Source organism: Polypterus senegalus, chromosome 10 (assembly GCF_016835505.1).
Source record: "Polypterus senegalus isolate Bchr_013 chromosome 10, ASM1683550v1, whole genome shotgun sequence".
Lineage (NCBI taxonomy): Eukaryota > Metazoa > Chordata > Cladistia > Polypteriformes > Polypteridae > Polypterus > Polypterus senegalus.
The window spans coordinates 27,551,151-27,574,068 of record NC_053163.1 but is presented as its reverse complement, the minus strand read 5'-3'; the positions used below and the strand labels follow the sequence as shown (position 1 = coordinate 27,574,068).

The 22,918-nt window shown below is 41.4% G+C and overlaps 1 protein-coding gene across 3 annotated transcripts in view; it reads left to right on the top strand.

The window, feature by feature from the left end:
• Positions 1 to 22,918, top strand: part of LOC120536983 (protein phosphatase 1 regulatory subunit 29-like) — a 573,722-nt gene that overhangs the window by 339,941 nt on the left and 210,863 nt on the right. The gene's annotated exons all lie outside the window — the stretch shown is intronic.

Below are 22,918 nucleotides of genomic sequence, written 5' to 3'. Positions count from 1 at the left end.
AGACTGTTTGCTATCGTGCCTGGCTTTACTAACAAATTTATGTTACGAAAGGTTCTTGTCTTATAATTATCTAATATTTTGTGTCATACTGTTCTGTTTTCTAAGAGGTTAAACAAGCACTTACATTGGCTATAAAGTATTCACCCCCTTGGAGGTTTTTTACATTTTATTGTTATACAAGTTTGAGCCACATTTGCCTTTTTTGAGACTAATGAACAGGAAAAAAACTCTATATAGTGAAAGTCAAGTTAAGTCAAGATGGGGAGCATGCACTGGTACAGTGTGTTGCCGCACCCACTACACGACGAAACAACTCAGGATCCCCTCTATCTGCCGCAGCCAGGTGTTACGTGGGCGACACCTTGGCTTCATCTAGCCACTCGGGTCTCCAACAATGAGGATCTTACGAGCTGGATCACCACCCTCAGGAAATCGCGCCACATGGCTGTAGTGTCATAACTGACGCTTCCTCTGGTAATGTGCCTCATTCGGGACTCCATGAGCAACCGCTCATTTGACACAAAGTCAAACCAACAGTACACAAGGATTTTCTGAAGAGACACAGTACCAAAGGTGTCCAGCCTTCGTCTCAGGTCTCTGGATGGCGTCCATGTCTCACATCCATATAGCAAGACAGGAAGCACCAGGACTCTGAAGACTTGGACCGTCTTCCTTTTGTATAGATATCGGGAGCGCCACACATCCCTTTCCAGCGACCTCATGAGCCTCCATGCTCTCCCAATCCGTCTACTGACTTCATAGGAAGAGTCACCAGAAACATGAATGTCACTGCCAAGGTAGGTAAACCTCTCAACAAGGCTGACACACTCTCTCCGCAGACAGATGATGGCTGTAAATAAGAGATCATTAAAGGCCTGGCTCTTGGTTTTTATCCAGGACACTCGCAAGTCCATACACTCAGAATCCTCCACAAACATCACAGCACCATCAGCAAAGTCAAGATCCATGAATCTTTCTTCACAATCAGATCCTCTACAGTCACTGGACCCCATGACCCTGCCCATCACCCAGTCCATACAAGCATTGAACAGAGTAGGAGCAGAACAAACCCCTGACGAACCCCAGAATAAACTGGGAAAAACACAGAGGTTCTGACTCCACTATGCACAGCACTCACTGTACCAGTGTACAGGCCGGCTATGATATCCAGCAGCCTATACTGTATAGTAAAAGCACTTCTGGAAAGTGGTGACAATAAAGCTCAGAATCATTGAGAAGAATTCACTCCTTCAAGTCAGTGTTTAGTAGATACACCTTTGTCAGCCATGATAGCCTTGAATCTGCTTGTACAGGTCTCTGTCAGCCTTGCCCATCCAGACACTGACGTTTTTCTCCTTCTTCTTTACACTCTTCTGAAGCTCTGTCAGGTTGCATGGAGACTGTGAGTGAACAGCCTTCGTCAAGCCCCTCCACAGATCCTCAACTGGATTGAGAACTGGACTCCATCTTGGTGACTTCAGGACATTCACGTTGTTGTTTTGAAGTCTGTTCTGTGCAGCTCTGGCTTGATGCTTAGGGTTGTTGTCTTGCTTGAAAATATATTTTCTCCCAAGGTGCAGATTTCCTGCAGACTGCATCAGGATTTCTTCCAGAGGTTTCCCTGGATTTCCTCTCATTCATTTCTCTTCTACAAGCCTTCCTTTGCCGAAAAATCCCCACATAACTGAGCTGCCACCAGTGTGTAGAGTTTGGTTTATGCTAAACATGACATTTACTCTGATGGACAAAAAGCTCAAGTTTGGCCACATTGGACTGTCAAACGTCCTTCCTGCTCACTTCACAGTCTCCCTGCACCTTTTGTTTTTATTTTTTTAACTGTGGCTTTCTCTTTGTCACTCTTCCATAAAGCTGTCACTGGTGAAGAACCCAGGCCACAGCTGAAAAAGAAAAAAATGCAAAGCATCCGCACAGAGATCAGACACAAAAAAGACCTTGCAGCTGCGCCCAGACTTTAAACAATGGAACCAGCCGGTCCCTTCCCTCTGCCTTTTCTTATAGCTAATGTGTGCAGCAAAACTGGAACTCTGTGATCGTAATGAAATATATCTATGTACGTTTTCACTTCTTGCTAGTTTTGTGGTCCTTTGTTGTATTGTGTTTGTGGTTACTGCTCCGCCTGTGTTGTTTGAGGAATGGTGGTGTAGTGATTAGCTCACACTTTTAGCCACAATAATTAGTCCAGCATACTTTTCAGACACTATCCAAGTATCTCAGAGACACCTAAAAGAGCATTTGCACCATTATAGTACACTCTACACTCTAATTCAGTTTCTTCCTCCCTATTGGCTTCAATGCATTTCGTGAAGTTCTGTTTCTGAACATTTCCCATTTTTCACCACACTCACAATGGAGAGAACTTCACAGGGTTTTCTCATCAAATCTGCTAATTCTCACAACTGGAAAAGTTCACATACAGGTGCATCTCAATTAATTAGAATATCATCGAAAAGTTAATTTATTTCAGTAATTCAATTCAAAAAGTGAAACTCATATATTATATAGATTCATTACACACGGAGTGGTATATTTCAAGCATTTATTTCTTTTCATTTTATTAATTATGACCTACAGGTAATGAAAACTCAAAATTCAGTAGCTCAGAAAATTAGAATATTACATAAGACCAATAAAAAAATGATTTTTAATGTAGAAATGTTGGCCTACTGAAAAGTATGTCCATGTACGCACTCAATACTTGGTCAGGGCTGCTTTTGCCTGAATTGCTGCATCAGTGTGGTGTGGCATGGAGACGATCAGCCTGTGGATGTTTAGATCACGGCCTTCAGCTCATCTGCATTGTTGGATCTGGTGTCTCTCATCTTCTTCTTGATCGATGGGGTTTAGGATAGGCGAGTTTGCTGGCCAATCAAGCACAGTGATACCATGATCATTAAACAAGGTATTGGTACTGGTGCCAAGTCCTGCTGGAAAATGAAATCCACATCTCCATAAAGCTTGTCAGCAGAGGGAAGCATGGAGTGCTCTAAAATTTCCTGGTAGACGGCTGTGCTGACTTTGGACTTGATAAAACACAGTAGACCAACAGGAGCAGATGACATGGCTCCCCAAATCATCACTGACTGTGGAAAACTCACACTGGACCTCAAGCAACTTGGATTCTCTACCTCTCCACTCTTCCTCCAGACTCTGGGACTTTGATTTCCAAATGAAATGCAAAATTTACTTTCATCTGAACAGAGGACTTTGGACCACTAAGCAACAGTCCAGTCCATTTTCTCCTTAGCCCAGGTAAGGATACTTCTGTGTGTGGTGGTGGCTCTTGAAGCAGTGGCTCCAGCCGCAGTCCACTCCTTGTGAATCTCCCCCAATTCTTGAATAGGCTGTGCTTCACAATCTTCTCAAGGCTGTGGTTATCCCTGTAGTTTGTGCACCTTTTTCTGCCACATTTCTTCTTTCCACTCAACTTTCAATTAATATGCTTGGGTACAGCACTCTGTGAACAGCCAGCTTCTTTAGCAATGACCTTTTGTGGCTTCCCCTCCTTGTGGAGTGAGGGTGTCAATGACTGTCTTCTGGACAAGTGTGAAGTCAGCAGTCTGATTGTGTGACCTACTGAACCAGACTGAGAGACCATTTAAAGGCTCAGGACACCTTTGCAGGTGTTTTGGGTTAATTAGCTGTCTACAATATTGAACTTTTTCACAATATTCTAATTTTCTGAGATACAGCTATAAGCCATAATCAGCACAATGAAAAGAAATAAATGCTTGAAATATATCAATCTGTGTGTAATGAATCTCTAATATGTTAGTTACTGAAATAAATGAACTTTTCAATGATATTCTAATTAATTGAGATGCACCTGTAGAAGATATTCCTGTTTAAGGCTTACATATCTTGTTATGTTTCTTTATATGTGCTCTTATATTTTTTGTACATACATACGAGGGACAGTCAAAACATTTCCGCATTTTTTTTTACCTCTATTTATTAAGATTTTCCAAAACAAATGACATCACTTTTCTGCATTGTCACGTTCGTTTGTGATGCAATTTTCCCAGCGTCGTACCAACTTTTAAATGCCCAATTTCCTCTCCTCCCACCTTCACTGTTTCCAACGAAAATATAAAAGTGCAGAAACTTTTTGAACGTCCCTCGTATAAAGAATACTGTGCTGGACTGGCACCCTGTCCAGGGTTTGCTCCTTGCCTTGTGCCCTATGCTCGCTGGGATAGGCTTCAGCAGATCCCCTGTAACACTATTCAGAGAAAGACAGACTGATGTCATCCATGGAATATGTCAGGACATCCGCAACATAGATTAGGAAACTAAGCTATTGAGTCCTTCTGTTTGTAGGCAAATCTGACACTTCATGTTTCTAGCTAACAGACTAAATTAAATTTTATTATTACATTACAAAAATATAGCCGAGCAATAAGGATATCCCAAAACAGGTTAGATTTAGGCGATAAAAACAGAATCTTCCATTATTTATGCAGCTATGAAAAATTTGAAGCAAACACTTATGTATTTTAATATCAACACTAACTTTCTATTTAAAGCTGATCCTCTGTCTAGGAAATCTCTGGGTTCACAGTTCTTGAGGCTGATCCTCCAATTAGCTGTGAACCACCCAATCACATTGAGATTGTATAGGTGGCGAACCAGCTGAGGGTAGGGAAGGCTGCAGTGATCTGTGGTATCCAGGGTGAACTTCTCCAGGCTGGTGGTAAGGCTGTCCTCCTGGTACTGCAAGCAATCTTTGCTTCCATTTGGCAGACGGGGGTCATTCCAAGTGATTGGAAAACAAGACTTGACCTCCCTATCTGGAAAGGGAAGGGGGATCGCCTGGATTGTGGCAACTACAGGGGATAACACTGCTCTCTGTGCCGGGTAAGGTCCTTGCTAGGGTCATCCTTATAAGGATCAATAATCACTTACCAGCAACCGGAGCATTGTAGTTTTACTGGAGTCAGTTATGGCACTACGGTCATGTGGCGTGATTGCCCAGTGGTGATCTGGCTCACAGGATCCTCATTGTTAAAGGAACCGAGCAGCTGGACGAGGCCATGGGGACGCCCACATAACACCTGGCTGTGGCAGCTACATGATTATTTCCGGGCAGTGGGACTGGAGCACATGTCTGCCTGGGTGGTTGCCAATCAGTATTCAGAGCTGTTTCTTCACATGGTGGGTGCGGTAATGCACTATACCAATGCATGTTCCCTAACCTGACCTGACCTGTGATTAACTTTCTAAGACTGCCTCTTAAGGGGTGCTCTCTGCAGATTTCCATCCGTGCCATACTCTCCATTTCTTTATATTTGATTTAACTAAACCCCAAGGGATATTTTGTGATTTGGACATTTCTTGTCTCCATCCACTGACTTAGCAGACCATAGAACCTTCTTCCAGATGACTTCAGGGTCTTCTATGTGTCATCTGACAAACTGTAGCTGAGATGTCATGTAAGTATTTATTTTCTTATGGCGTTCTCTCTGCCATTCTCCAGTAATGCTACAAATGCAGAAGCAATCACAAACAGTTACTGTCTGCACGGTTTCCTCAGTCTCAGTGATTGAGAGTTCTCAGAGTTCTCTTGGTGGCCTCCATCACTAGTGTTCTTCTTGTCTGATCCCTCAGTTTTTATGGATGGCCTGCTCTAGGCCAATTTCCAACTGTACCCTACTCTTCTCAGTTCTTAATGACTGACTTAAATGAATATTCAAAGACTTGGATATCTTCTTGTCTTCATCCCCTGACTTGTGCTTTTCAATCCTCTTTTCAAGGAGTTGCTTGGCATTTTCTTTTGTCTTCAGTGGTGCACGTTAGGCCACTATACTGACTCAACACAAGTTGGACCTTCCATATTCTACAATCACCCCAGACAGATGATCTCCAATGAAATGATTCTGTGACTTCTAAAACCAATCTGCCGCACTAGTAATGATTTTGGGGTGTTGTGTTAAAGGGAATTAATACTTATGAGCAGGGATGGCACCACCTTTATGGCAAATCAGGCATTCACTTGGTGCACAGATCATAAGGGGAGGAAACCAAGCCACACAGGTTAGCTACCGAACAGTCAGTTGGTGCACTAATAAGTGTGGTCTATGGTGAAAATAACCTAGCACTAGCACTGCTTATGAGATCAGTTATTGTGTGGTTTATACTGATTATTGATTTAGACCACTTTGCAGAATGTAAAGAGTAAATTTCTGTTGATCAGTATGGTAAAAAGCAGACAACAGACCGAAAAAGGTTTGGGGAAGGCGACCCTTTGTATTGCAAAATATTAAAAATTAATGAAAACACATCTTTATAAGTAGAGTTCAAAATGGAACTCACTCACAGATTAACAACTGAGCTTCATTATGCTGGAAAGAAGGAAGAGGTGGTGTCAGGATGGCCTGAACAGGAACTGATGTGGCAGTATGAAGCATTCTGGGTATGGGGAATGATGTCATCAATGTTGGATGGAAGTGTCGTGAACAGTGGGTGGACCGGTAGTGATGTCATCAAGGGGCGGGGTATCTGGGTGAACTGCAGAGGAACAAGAGGATAGAGGATTACGTGAGAGTACCAACCTCCGGTCTGGCTGATGAATATCGGTATTTGAACCTGTAAACTGTCCCCCATGCACACATTTGTGACATCAGTGTCAAAAAAAAAAAACAAATTAAATCCGCTAAGGTACGATGTTATATAACAATAATGCATGAAAACACCCAAGGCAGTGAATATTTCTTATAGGCATTGCTTCCTCATGAAAGAAAATATAGAGAAATATTCCACATACTGATGCCTTGTGCAAGAGGAATAAAATGATAAATACTTATTTATGAAGAAATTCAAAAATAGCGCAACGCGTGACCAACAGACCTGCCTCTGCATCACTTAAACAGACCTGTTGGGGACTTGGACAACTAGATCGTCTGACTAGCTTTTATTACATAATCTTTTTACACCAATTGAGAACAACACGGTGTGACAATCTCTTCCATTTAATTCTTCAACTGCTGGAGGAATTTCTTCTTTTGTTTCTCTTCCCTGAGTGGCAGAACCTATCACCTAGTTAACAGTTGCATGTTTTATGAAACACAGATGGCCGCCAAAATGATTCCACTAAAGGGTTTCTCAGGCCTTCAGTAAAACAAAGGAATTCAAAGAAGTAGGAACTACAGAAATTAAAATGATTATCACAAGAATTACCTTTCTGATGCACGGCAAATGCACATTTCCCTAGCCAATCATATCTTTTACTGTCAAGCTGGAAAGCAAGAGCACCTTCAGCACTGTTTAAACATTACTGTGTATGAATAGCACTGCACATGTTAACTGAAAGAAAAAATAAAACATATTTTTCCTTTCCCTTTCATTAAAATGAGGATTGGTTATCTAACAAAAAATTTCCATGTACATTAAAAGATAAAGCATAACATGCATAAAAATCACTGGCATGGCCTGCAGAGTTTGTTCTTATGATGACTGAAATTTTTGTGCAGGTGAACTGGTGATGGCAGCCACCATACATTATAGGGTACATAGAGGAACTTGCACTGGCAGAATTACTACATGTTGTGTCAGTGTTGAGGGTAAACCAACACAAGAAGGGAAGTGTAGTACATTTTGGGTAGGAGTGCCCCAATATGTGCAGAACTCCGGAGCTCCATTAAACAGCCAATCGGATTGCATGATTAGGCCACGTGATTTACACAATCGAAACTCTAAGAAGGGTCTGGCACCAGCCTTCAGCACTTCATGATGGTCTCATACCCGAGACACAGTCCTACTATATGACATGCCCAATGTGACGATGCCGGTCCTGCTCTATGCTCCATCTTCTTGTTTATGGGCCTCATGAACCCAACACCATCGTGTGATGATGTAGGTCCTGCTCTGTACTCCCACTTCCTTTTTGGGAGCTCTTGAACCCAGCACCATCGGTAATGTAACTGGATGAGTTGGACAATGAGGACATCAAACGAAGCAAGGGGAAAGGTGCAAAGTGCAATCAGTGCTTTAATCTGAAACAATAAAACCAGTGTCCAAATAAAGTTCAGTGCATCAAAATGCCCATAAGTAAATAATCCATTAAAAACAGAGTGCAATGTGGAGGTTAAAATCCAACTGATAAATCTATTATAATGAGATGAAAACAACACTGGCTGAAAGCAATCTTTTAAAAGCCTGGTGTATTCTTTAGCTGGCACTCCCCTGCTTCTCCCATCCGGGCCCTGCAACAGGGGAGTCGCTCTACCTGTAGAATAGCTGCCTTCCACACTGGTCTGGTAGCCTTCCGTCCCCTGGCGACATAGAGCTCATCCAGACTGAGACTCGGGTTCCCCAGCAACCAGGGCACTCATGCTGGGGTTTCAACCTCCCAAGCCTCTGACTCCCACTGCCTTCCTGGCCTTATGCGGCAAGCCGTCCATGATCCTGGTCACTCCTGTTCCTCTGATAAACTCAACAGGAGTGACCCAGTCCAGCCGCCCCTGAGTGCCGGCCAAACACCTCGCTAGGGCTCACTTCCCAGCTGCCTGTAACTACCAGCGAGCTTGCTCTTCCTGCTCGCTCGCTCACACCCACACCGGGTCTCAGCCTTCAGGTTCTTCTTCTTCTTCTTCCTCTTCCTCTAACCTCCATTCTCTTTTCCATACTTTCTTTTCTTTACCAGCAAGCTTGTTTTTCCGGCTCATGTGCTCACACCCACACCGACTCTTATCTTCCAGCTTCCTCTTCTTCCTCCTATAACCTCCTTTCTCTTTTCCGATTTTTCTTTCTCCTCCTCCGCACTTGAGCTCCTACTATATATAATGGGGATGTGGCACAGGTGTGGCGACTAGCAGCTCCCAGCATCAATTATGGATACGGATGATTCCTCACCTGTGCACGTAAGTGAGGAAACACCCACAGCACATCGCATCCGAGAACCGTTCCAACCACACTACCATTCCCCCTCTTTAAGCTGCGAGTGTGGAGATTATTTATTTTAAAACTGGCCATTCTTACTGAGCCGCAGACCTGCTATATCACACATCGATAGTGTTTCTGAATGAGCTGAGAGGTGGGGACAAAACACATACTAAGCAACGGGATGGTGCAAAGTGAAAAAGTGCTTTTATTAAAAAGAAAAAAAAAATCAACCAGTTTTTGTCCAATAGTGCAGATCCTAAAGTTCATAAATAATCCATAAAAGCAGTTTAAGTGTAGAAGTTAAAAAAATCAAAATAAAAAAATCCATTAAAAGCAGAGGTTAAAAACACAGTCACTGGATCCTTAATATTCTTTTCAGTAATGGATGATCATAGTCTACCTCATTCGTCTCCCTGGCTCACCCATAACTCGCACAGCTGGCAGAGACTCAGTAGCTATGGTTTTCATCCCCCGACCCCGTCTTCGCTGCCTCCTTACAGCACAACCAGACCATCCGAGGTCAGCACTCCTCCTGTCATCCTTCACACTCCCGCAGTAATCCCTGGGGAGGTCATCCACCATGCTCACCCCACTGCACACCATTGATCAGTAGGGCGAATCAGCACCTAGAGTGCCACAACTTATACTCATTGGTGGAGCCCCTGTTTGTGCTACCTTTCCTCCCAAGGTGACCGGATCGTTCTCTCCAAGGCTGCTCTTCTCTTTTTAACGTCCCTTCTGACATTTTTCCTCATTTTTTTTTATTTCTCCCTCTCTCTCTCCTGTGCCGGCCCGTATTTATACTGTTCTGTGGGCGCAATGTCTCAATCACGCACTGCAGGAAGCCAGTGAAGTCAATAAGAACAATCGCACCCTCATGTGCAGGTGTGTCTCGCCCCAATTACCTCATCGACTCCCCACAGTTTCACGAGCGCACCCACAGAGACTGACACCGCCAAATGGATTATTTATTCAAAAACTGGACATTCATTAAGAGCCGTGGACTCGTTATGCCATACCCACTACAAGACATGCCTACTCAATAGTTGCTATTATTCATGAGTCAGGTAACCGTCCCTGAACCCTAACCTTAACCATAGTGCATGGATGCTTTATGAGAACAAAGTATGAGGTCCTCCTGAAATGGACATGTGGAGGAAGATGCAAATGACAGGATGTGTTATGTAACATCACTGAAGTTTAATGTAAAGGCTGATCTAAACATGATCAGCTGTGTGTAACATGATTGGCTCCTCAATGGAATGGAGGACTGGAGGCCTGCAATCAGACTCTATAGAAAATTCTATTAGCACTGATGAATTCCTGGTGAATACGTAATAGCAAGGGCAGCTAGTAGACATATGCTATCAGCAGTACAACTATTATAATATTACAACTAGCAGTCATAATGATACATTTATTTATTTGGTTTTGATTCTGAGGCAGAGTGGTGGCTCAGATACTTGCACTGCACTGCATCCGGAAGGTTGCCGGTTCATATCCCGTTACTACCAGAAGGGATCCTACTCTCTTGGGCCCCTAAACCTGAAAATTTCTCCAGGGGTGTTTTGCAGTGTCTGACCCCGCACTCTGATCCCCAAAGATCATGTCAAAAGACAACTTCCCTTTGTGGATTAATACCGTATAACAAAAAATGGTTTGCTACCCCATATCATTCACAAAAATTGTAACACACTGTATATAAAAACAGGCAGGTGGGGAAGTTGCACCAGGACTCATATGGCTCAGGGGGGCTCCAAAGCAACTCCATGGCAGAAGGATTTATTATTGACGTGCATTCCTTCTTGACATCACAATGAAAAGGTTAATGGTGTTATCATTCCCAAAACTCCATTTAAATCCATCGACCCTTTAAGTTCTATGTAGCTTACTTAGGGTGGTCTACAAACCAACCATGTTTTTTGAATCATGATGTTTTGGTCCATTACGGACAGCTTTGCTTACCAGTGAAATGTTGTTCTGATTTTGAAACATTTAGAGGTCGCTCCATTCTGAACATTTTATTTCGTATTGTCAATACGCATGTACCCATTATACGTGCGGTTCTTAATTGGCAAAGTCATTAGTAAACAATAACAAAATAAATAAATGAAGCAGGGACTATTCTAGTACTAAGGTGAGGTTCCCAGAAAATTCTAGTATTAAGTGGATATTCCCAGAACATTTTAGTAGTAAGTAGGACATTCAAGAACATTGTAATAATAAGTAGGACGTTTATTTGCAGTGTACCCAGAATGTTATTAGAAGTGTCTTGTAATGACCGTTGCCTATGTAAAGTGTTGAAAACTTCATATGTTATAAATCGTTACATGTACAATAGCCATCCAGTGTACGTGAGATCACCATGTGTCAACAAGATTCTTGACAAGCCTTCCAATTCAGGTCCTGGGTCACACGATGCAGTCCTCTCTCAACAGAAGATACCTTATTGATGAAGGGAATGAACCTTCATGTGTTAGTTTGAGCTTTAAGTTACTGCCCGATCAACGTTCGCTTCTTACCTTGTGTTCAGCGTGAGCTTTGAGGAATTGATCCAGCGTTACTTCTTGCCTTGTGTCCAATTTCCTTAATTAATAAAAGACTTTGGGAGGAATACTCCTAAAACAAAATGGCAGGCCATCTGAAATGACAAATCCTTATTTTTCTTCACTTTTATGTTGAGGTGGTAACAGTTTGTACCAGTACCAGTGGCTACTGTAAGAACACTACCATAGGAAGGAAAGTCGGTTCAGTAAGATTGTGGTCCACCATGCCTGCACTCTGATGATTTTAGTATTGTGAATCTTCTTCTTTCAGCTGCTCCCGTTAGGGGTTGCCACAGTGGATCATCTTGTTCCATATCTTCCTGTACTCTACAACTTGCTCTGTTACACCCATCACCTGCATGTCCTTTCTCACCACATCCATAAACCTTTTCTTAGGCCTTCCTCTCTTCCCCTTATCTAGCAGCTCTATCCTTAGCATCCTTTTCTCAATATACTCAGCATCTCTCCTCTGCACATGTCCAAACCAACTCAATATCACCTCTCTGACTTTGTCTCCCAACTGTCCAACTTGATTTGACCCTCTAATGTCCTCATTTCTAATCATGTCCACCCTCATCACACCCAATGCAAATCTTAGCATCTTTAACACGGCCACCTCCAGCTCTGTCTCCTGCTTTCTGGTCAGTGCCACTGTCTCCAGCCCATATAACATAGCTGGTCTCACTGCCATCCTGTAGACCTTCCCTTTCACTCTTGCTGATTACTGTCTGTCACAAGAGTTTAGTATTGTGAATAATCATGGTAACAATGCTCTTCATACTCTCATGCATGAGGTCTTCACAAGTGCCTTATGGGGACAGGTTTAACAGGACATAAACGTGACTGGAGAGTTTTGCACCTTCTATAGCAGCATTTCTGTTCCCGGAGTCAAGGAGATCCCACTCATGCTTAGTCTGGCGAAGACGGGATAAAAGAAGCTGAATCTGGGAAGTTGTTGTCAATCAACCAGCAACACTCCTGGGGAACACTTCTCAGCTCACGTTGTTTATGAGACACGTTGAGCAGCTTGTGTACTTAACGCCTCCTTGAATAAACCTACCATTAAACATTTTTCATTTTTTATTATGATACTTTGGGAAAGATGCAGTCACTGAAGGAAATCTGTGTTCTCTTCTATGGAAAATGAATGTGTGTATACTGAAAGTGTGAAGTGATAGGCTTTTTACATCCAAAACTCAAAATGCTTTCATTCAGATGTTTAAAATGACATTCAACAAGCTGAAGGATATTGACATCACTTTAGCCTTATTTTCGGAGCAGAGGACAGACAAGAGAGGCACGTGACTTTGGAAAGTCAGTGGCCATTTTCATATTTGAAAGATGTAAAGAAACATTCAGGTATCAGCATCTCAACAAATAAGAGAACAAATGTCCGCGACCGGAACACAAGCATACATTGTTTTATTATCTGAAACATGACATAAATTAGCTCATTGCACATTTTTATATTATCAGCTTTTCAGAAGCACTGCTTGAATCTAAGAATACATTACCTCCTGAGTAAAAATATTAACGAGACACTGCTATGAGCCAAGTAAAGAATTCTGAAAGATTAAACTTTGAGATACAGAAACCGTGCAGATTTGAAATAAACATGATGTGCCTTCAGAAGATATTCAGACCCCTTCACTTTTTACATATTTTATTATTTTCCAGCCTTTTGCTAAAATCATTTCATTTTATTTTCTCCAAATGAAGCAACACTCAATAACCTAGACTGACAAGGCAAAAGTAAGATTTAACAATTTTTTGGAAATGTATTAATAATTTAAAAACTGGAATATCTCATTGACACAAGTATTCAGACCTTTCAGTCAGTACTTAGGTGAAGCCCCCTTTGGCAGGGATTACAACCTAGAGCATTCTTGGGGGTAACGCAAAAAGCTTCACATATCGGGGTTTTCTTCCATTGTTCTCTGCAGATCCTCTCAAGCTCATTCAGGTTTGATGGAGACCGTTGATTGTCAGCTTTCTTCAGGTCTCTCCAGAGATGTTTGAGTTGTTTTAAGTCTGGGCTCTGGCTGAGCTCACAAAGATGTTCTCAGAGATGTTCCTAGGCCGCATCTGTGCTGTTTTGCTTCATGCTGAGGGTCATTGTCCTGTTAGAAGGTGAACCTTCAGCCCAGTCTGAAGTCCAGAGTATTGTGGAGCAGGTTTTCATTAAAGGTATCTCTGTGCTTTCCTCTGTTCAGCTCACCCTAAACCCTAATTAGTCTCCCAGTCCCTCCTGCTGAAAAGCAAACTCACACCAAGATGCTGTCTCCACCATGCTTCACCGTTGGAATGGCATTGCACGAGTGATGAGCAGTGCCTGGTTTCCTCCATACATGACACTAATCTTGGTTTCCTCAAGCCAGAGAATCTTGTTTATCACAGTCAGAGAGAAATTTAGTTGTCTTTTTACAAATTCTAAGCTGGCTACCATGTGTGTTTTACTGTCTGTCCACTCTCAGTAATAAATTGTAATGGCACTGAGAGGTTGCATCATCTAGGGCTGAGTCACCCAGAGTATGAGCTGACATTTCATCAGGCAAATGAACAGCTTCAGTGCCAGCAACAGGGGTCCTATAAAAGCAGCAAGGTTGCAATGTCAAAAACAGAATTCCATCTATTGAAACACCTAAAAGAAGCCATGAAAAGAGCAGAGAATTCATTTTGGTTTTCAACAGTTATATATATATATATATATATATATATATATATATATATATATATATATATATATATATATATATATATAGTATATACTGTAATACACACATGCATATACAGTAGATATACTTGGAAATATATACAATATATTTATACAATATATATCTATCTATCTATCTATCTATCTATCTGTCATAGGGTTGCCAGACGTCCCTTATATACGGGACATGCCCCATATTTGATCATTTTGTCCCCTGTCCTGTACTGACCTTTCAGGGACACCCAAATGTTCCATATTTAGTTCATTTTCAAATTCCGTAATAAAATATATTTTTACTACCTTCTTACGGTACTTAGTTGTAACTTTATAAGTAATTAGACTTTCTTTTCTCAGATTCTCTTGATGAAAATAACCCAAATGTAACGAGTAAATGAGTGTTTGCTGCCTGCTTGCAACTTGTTCAGTTGCTATGGTTGACTGAGGACAACGAAACGCTCACCATTTTGCTCTCCAGCCGCACCGCTGTGCAGTTCTGGATCAGCATTGCAACTTACAGTGACTGTCCACAAAGTGTGTTGTTACTACTTGACACATCCAACTATTTTTTCTAACTGCCTGTATTAAATAATAATAATAATAATAATAATAATAATATTTCTCTGTTGTCTGTATTAAATAAATATTTTCAAATTATTTCAATTTTACAGATATATTTTTTAGCTGGTATTAAATAATTTTCAAATGATTTTACTTTTGTTTTCCTCATAACCCATTAAAATCCTTGGCCTATGTTTTAAACTTATGTCTATACTTTTATATAATATACTGGTTTGGGTGTGCAGGGGCATGTATAAATTTATATATATATAGTAATATAGAGAGAGATTTTAAGAATGTCCTGTATTTCTAATTTTCTAATCTGGCAACCCTTATCTATCTATCTATCTATCTATCTATCTATCTATCTATCTATCTATCTATCTATCTATCTATCTATCTATCTATCTACACATACGGTACATGCACACAGACCTGTCATTTTCTTTCATTTTCCCACTCTTAATGGGTTGAAGGCATTTGTCTAATGTTATGTATCCATTGACTCACTCAAACTAATTCGCGACTTGCTCTGAAAAAATAAAACCGATTTGATTTTGCCTTTAGTCCTAGCACCACCATACTTACCACCATGTTTCACCAAGTGGAAGAATATCATGCAGGTCATGACCGGGGCCTGGTTTCCTCTTTTACTGAGGAGAGGCTTTTGTCTGGTTACTCTGTAATAAAGCACAGATTAGTGGAGTTTTGCAGTGATGGCTAACCTACTGAAAATTTCTGGCATGTGCACACAGATTTTCTGGAGCTCTGGTCAACTCTCTTAACAAGGCCCTTCTCCCATGACTGCTGAGTTTGCTCTAGGATGGCCATTCAAAACATTTTCCATTTAAGAAGCATGGAGGCCACTGTGCTCTTGGGAACTCGTAATACTGCAGGATTTTGTGTAGCCTTCCCCAGATTTGTGGCTCAACACAGTGAGCCTTAATTGTAATATACTGATTGTTTTTTTTCACTGTTGCATAGAGCTTTATTCAAAACTTTCTGTATGGCTGTTGTAAATGCCACAGAGGCTGGACAGGCATCCCAGGCAGAAGAGGATAGGAGTAGGGAATCAGTCACAAAAGAGAAGGCCAAAAAGGATAGACAGACAGCCCACTGAATGTGAAAGATGTTGCTGGGTACTTTTCGCTCTCCCATCACGCTAGATGGCAGCGGCCCTGGATATCAGTGCCCAGTAGGGAGCCAGCAAGGCATGCCGGGAGATATATTCCGGTGGAGCAACCCTGCTGGGGTCAGTGGGTGCTGCAAGAGGGCTCTGCAGGGAGACATGCTGCCTACTGTATGGGACATCAGCATGACCCGGAGGTGCTTACAAAGGGTAGCAACCCTGGTATCAGAAGTACTCCTGGGTCTTTAATAAGAGGGACCACATTCCTATTTCCAAGCAAGTCGGGGATGGGAGGAAGGAGAGCAACGCTCAACTGGAGGAGGGCAGTGCGGTGTTGAGAGGTGAATTGTAGTGAGAGAAAAATGTGTGCTTGTAAAACTGGAATATCTATCAAGTAATTGATACTGTGTAGTAACTGACAGCAATTGGAAATATTGTGGTAAATAAAAACCATCCTTTATTTGAACCCGGGGTTCTTGGTGTATTCGTGTTGGGGCATGGGGCTCACTGATGCCCCGGTTTCCATCACACTGTCTTTGAAGTGATTTTGTCTATGGTTTTCTAGATATTATGCCAAGCGTTGAAAGAGGATGTACAGTGATGATAAAGAGTTTCATGTTGTCATTCTTATTAATAATTCTTTATTCCTGGAAATGTTAATTGTGTTACCAAATATAAACTTTCTTATCAATACTATGTATCTTATTATATAAAGGACTGTGATTGGATATACCTTTCAGTGTTTAATGTGCATATTCAGTGTACAATAGGGCTATAAAAGTCGATAAGAGCATTTCCCAGGCCTCTTCTGGTTTTGTTATTTCTCTGTTTCTTAATCAAATATCTTTGCCTATTTTTCTCCCACACTATCTCTTTCCTCAAACTGTTTCAATAAAGTGTCATGGACGGCTTGAGCATATCCCTGGGACAATTAGAGACAAGGGACAAACCCCGGGTGAGATAGCAAGTCCTTGAAGTGTGTGCTTTGTCACAATCTCGTACCATCAGAGGCGAGTGTTCTAAATCTAAAAGAGAAGCTCGGCTTCCTCTAAAATGTCACAAAAAGTTGGTCAAATACGTGCTGTTGTATTTACTGTACATTGCTGTTACAAAAAAGTGTGCTGGAACAAGCTCAACTTCATAGCTAGTTCATTCAAATTCAGGGATGATTTCTTGCAGGTGGTCTAACATGATTTATTTTTTTCTCATACATTGCGGTGACCGCACAATCCATTTAAACCATTTAAACCCATTGAAGTGCAGCGTCACTGGACCTTAATGGCACAGTGCAGGAAAGCTAGGCGTTTATTGAACAAATGCTTCAAAACAACATTTCCAGGGAAGCTCAGCATCTCTGAGAGTAAATGGGGCAGTGGACTAACAGGACGCTGGGGCTGCTGGATGATGATTGGACAAATAGTCAAAGTGGCAGGACCTCTTTTTGATTGACAGCGTTTTGGCATCGGAACATTTCAAGTTCAGTCCCATGCAGATTTTTGGCAAGCGAAGCTGCTGTACATAGTCAGTTATTTGCTAGAGATATAGCCCATCCATCCTCCAACCCATAATATCCTAATTACAGGGTCATGGGGGTCTGCTGGAGCCAATCCCAGCCAACACAGGGCGCAAGGCAGGAAACAAACCCCAGGCAGGGTGCCAGCCCACCGCAGGGTGCGCACACACACACACACACACATCCACACACCAAGTACACACTAGGGACAATTTAGAATCGCCAATGCACCTAACCTGCCTGTCTTTAGACCGTGGGAGGAAACCGGAGCACCCGGAGGAAACTCACATGGACACGGGATTTGTACATATCCTAGTGTAAATAAAAAAGATAAATATAGCATTCTTCAATTTGCTCCTTGTTTCTGTTTAGTAAAGTTCATTCACGGGGGACAGGGGAACTAGCCTGCCAGCTAGCAAGCTGCCCATAATGGCAGACAGTGCTAATCTATATATATAATTCACTAAGGCAAGACACCCATGGAAAGCATCCCGGAAGGGGCGTGGATTCACTAAGCCGCCGACAAGTGAGACACCCATGGCGCATGCAGGAAGGAGCCACACCCACCAACTCCAAGACCATTGGATACGACAACAACTCACAGAGCCACACCCACCAACTCAGACGCGACGACACAGAAAAAACGGCGTCATTTATATTTGTCTGTCGTAGCGAGGGGTATCCCATGGGATCCTTAAAACATTCCTTTACAACTGAGGTTAAAACACAATGAAGTGAGCAGTCTTTAAAAAACGAGTTTTCGGTTACGACACATGACCGCGTGGACCATAGCAAACTGTTTTACACGCTACATACAGCAATTCGCTTCCGCGACAAACATGCGTCTTCTTAGATGCTCCTTCACTTTGTACACATGCCCCTCCCACCTCGTTGCTACCGTGGTCGGGTGTCTTGTTGGATTATATATATAGAAAGGCAGCCAAAACCGCACAGAGCAATGAAAAGTCTACGTGAGTCACAGGTGCATCTGGACTGGGCAAAGACGACAACGACTCGAGTGACGAGTTGGAGGTGGGCACATGAGCAGACAGTGCATACTGAACGAGAAATCAGCACACTAGCATGACGGAGGGAGCGAGTGGACGTCCTTATCCTCTCCTCCCATTCCACCCTCCGCGCCTGAGCGCCGCATGGACAATTGTATGTTTGTTCGTTCCGTGCATTGTTACAATGTTGCTTTTCTTGCTGATTTATTACATTACCAATTTTTCAAATGGTAATTTTCTCCCTGTGCTTAAAAATCATTAAAAAACCGGCCTGATTATGCGGCGTATGGTATGGTATTTTATATATATTATAGGAGACAGCCAGCAGCTCAACCCAGCCAGACACCCCTGAGATGAAAGGATGAGGGAAGGCAGCTACTTGTGGATACTGTCTCCCTCAAAACGCTTAATGGCCACTCCTCTGGAGTTTAGCAGTGCCCCGGATTCCCACAGGGCATCCTGGGGATTGGAGTTCAGCTTCTCAGCCCTGTTTGGGTGCATTGGGTGCAGTGAAAGAACCCGGGGAGTCATGCTTAACTTATAGCCTGGAAGTACTAGGAAGTCATGAGGACGGAAGCCCCAAAGTACTTCCAGGCAGAATTAAATTCTGACTCAGAAGTGCTGGCAAGTCACGTGGACAGAAAAGCAGAGGCACTTCCGGGTCAAGGACTATTGATGCGACTGTTGAAGAGCCAGTAAGCGAGCCAGAGTCGGGTGGAGGTGGACAAAGTCTGCTAGGAGGTGAGCAGGAGAAAAGACAGAGAGAGAATTGTGCTGATTGTTGTATTTACCGTATATACTCATATTTAAGTTCTCCTGTGGATAAATCAGGACATGATTTAATCGTATAATTTCTGGTATTTTAAAATGTTGGTCGTATAAGTCGAATTTGGAAAACTCACGCTATTGTTCCAAGAGATTATGATATGCTAACACCCACCTGAGACAGTAACCACGGAGCACACTGCCGTTTTTTTTTCTATGTATTGTGCCTTCGTGACCACACGGTAATGCCCAAACTATTCCAAAGTGATGTTTACATCTCACAACCTCATTCACCTTTATCATAAGAGCATCTCTTATCTACGATCGAGTGTTTGATCAAAAGAAATATGAAGCTGGTTTTAAATTAAAAGTCATTGAAGTGGTGAAAGAAATTGGTAACTGCGCTGCTGAAACAAAATTTGATGTGTCTGAGAAGCTGATGCAAGATTGGAGGAGGCAAGAAGATGTAAAAAAAAAAAAAAATTAAGTGTCACATTTCTGAACGGGCATATAAGTCGAGGTTTGGTTTTATGATTGATTTTTTGGGTTTCAAAACCCGACTTATACGCGTGTATATACAGTATTTGTATTATTTGTGGCTGTGGTGCTTAGAGGCACTATTTATAAAAGAAAATATATTAAAATACTTCTTAGTGCTTTTATGCCGTGTCCTGAGTGTCTGTCTGTTGGGTTTAAAGGGGCAACAGTGACCCCTAGCGTTCTCAATATATATAACATAATGCAATATTTGACAAATTTTATGATGTTGGCCTAAAATGTGCTTCCCCTGTTTGAAAGACCACCAGTCACCACTGCATACCATGAACTATTTAACCTAACACTAGCATACTAGAGTAGAGGGAGTAGTCAAAGAAAACACAAGGAGACATGGAGAGAACATGCAAACTCCACACAGACATCAGCGGCCATTGGAGCTACAGTGCTAAGCACTGTACGCCATTGCCTACCACTATATGGTTAATGCTATGGTTTTAATAAATCTGTTGAAACGAATCTTTGAAAATATCTTACCTAATTATCCAACCTATTTAAAAAAAAAAAAAAAAAAACTGTCAGGAATGATGGAACATAATTATCTGACTTCACTGTTCATCACAGTGTAGCTGTATAAAACAAGCCTGACACTTTGTAATTCTGCTTTTGTCCATTTGTAAAGTTATAGAAGCAGTTACGTTCCTTCGATTTCCACCCCCACCATTCTCCCTTCAGCACCATCATATGTTTAGTTCCTTGCCAGTTTCATAGTATCAGTCTGCTAATTAACAGGCTGTATCTGTTAAAATGGACAGTCTGACACATTCTTGTTGATGAAGTTCTATAAAAAAATATAATTATGCATAAGAACGTGCGTGTTAGTTCAAGTGGGAACTCTGAATTGGAATGATGTACGTGACAGTGTGTGTGAGAGATGGATGGTCACCCCATGCACAGTTGGTTCCTGTGTTATACCCGATTCTGGTGGGATAGGTTTTGGCTTTTTGAAAAACAGATTCAGAAAATAAGTGGATGGATGGACGGATTTCTAGATACGAATCTACACTCAGCATGTCACGGTGAATTGGAAAACTTGTGATTCCAAAGGCTATAGGCCATGGCATACCATGCGATCTCGATGATGACCAAATGAATGGGACGCACCTGAGACAAATTTCAAGTGTCATAGCAAAGGATCTGAATACTTCTGTCAATATCATATTTCGGTTTTTATTTTTAAAACAAATTGCACAAAGCTCTATTTTCATTTTGTCATTGTGGGGTATTGACTGTTGCTCTATAAGGAGAAAAAGTGATTTTAATGGATTTTAGCACATAGGCCGCAACATAACAAAATGTGAAAAGGTGAAGGGAGTGAAAACTTTCTGAATTCCTTGTGTCTCCTGTGTCCTGGGCTCTGGCTCTCCAAAAACCAGGTAAAATAGGAAAGGTAAGAATTGCTTAGCATTCAGCTTATGTTTATTAACACAGATCAATCACCTTTTTATAAAAAAAAAATGAAGAAAAAGATTGTGTTATCTTAAAATTCAAGGAGAGTGAATCCAAAGTATAATATATAATACATTGGACAAAAACAACACATGAGAGTATCTTTCTGAACACACACATGCTAGTTGTTGTTTTAGAAAATATGTTTTTAGAACAATCTAGACGAGAACAGGCCATTCGGCCCAACAAAGCTCGCCAGTTCTATCCACAACTTCAAGTCGAGTTTTGAAGGTCCCTAAAGTCCCACTTCTAGTCAGACACTGTCCTAATTTTCTGGTTGAGTATCTTATAGAATCCAAGTTTTGCTCCATTTTTAGATTTTGGGATTTAAGATTTTGTAATGTGTGTTATAATTATCTTGTTGGTGTTTCAGATGGTGATGTGCTCCTTTCAATTGTCCAGTTTTGTAATAGATGTATAATGAGTTTCATGTGGCCTTCTTGCATTTTTCTTTGGCTAAACAGGCTTTTCAACAATAGCAAATTCCAGACAATGATTTTTGGTTACTGTGCTGGGCGTTGGAGATTTGCTTGGCTGCTCTTTTGTTTGTGACCTCATTCTATTTCTAAAAATATTTGTTTTTATCCTCAGTTCATCTTCTTTCAAATTCAATCCAACTTTTTTCCATTTTGGCAGAAAAGACTAATTAAACTTTCTGTCAGATGGTGAGGAGGGCAAGGGCTCAGCTGGCTGAAGGAGGACATGTCATGGTCGTGTAAGAGAGGTTAGAAGGTAGGAATGAGCAAGGTCTTCACTGTGCTTTGGGTATAAAAGTGAAAACTGTGCATCTCCAGGTGGACAGAGGAGAAAATCCTGTCATAGGTGGGCACAGTGGAGCAGCCAAGGTTTTATTCTGGTGCAATTATTTGAGGAGTTGTTCTTCTTTTTGTATTCCTCTTATTATTTTAAGTTTGGAACTCATTTATTGGTAAAGTTGGCCTCTCTGGCATTCCGTCCAAGTTTATGAACTACTCAGAAGTGTGTTTTTGGACTGTTGCTTTTTCTGATTTATATTTATGACATTGATTTGGTTATAGTTAGTAAACTTGAGAAACTCACAGATGGCACTAACATTGTAGGAATTGCAGACACTGAGTGGGTAGAAAAAAGAATTCACAAAGACCTGGACAAAATTCAGAACTGGGTGAACACTTAGTCTATCTATCTATCTATCTATCTATCTATCTATCTATCTATCTATCTATCTATCTATCTATCTATCTATCTATCTATCTATCTATCTATCTATCTATCTATCTATCTATCTATCTATCTATCTATCTATCATAATTTGTAATTATTCATTTCTTTAACCTCCTTAAATTGTTGCCCATCTTTTTACAAATCTTTGTCTGTGCCATTGGTGCACAGAGAATGTAAAAATACATTGCAATATCATTTTTGAGGTTGCCATTAAAAACATTACTTAGAAATTTACCAGTCTTTGATTTCAAGCATCCAAAAATTGTAACAACAAGCAGCTTTTTGACCTAGTTGTAGAGAAAAGCTAAAATTAACACCAGAGACAAATCTGAGACAATTTTCAAGATATAAAAGGCTTACGCACAGCCTAATTTATTTGTGATAAACAAATCCAGGGACATCAGGATGATTCTGTCGTTCAATTCAAGGCTTCAGTCGTGCAGCTCATGTACGGCACCTTCACCATTTTCCTAATTGATCCTCTACACGGTACACCAGCTGCAACGCCTGCTCTTGAATTTTAGAGTATGAGGCAAAACGTCTTTTGCCCTGAGGTGTCAAAGAAAATAAGCAAAGCAAGGA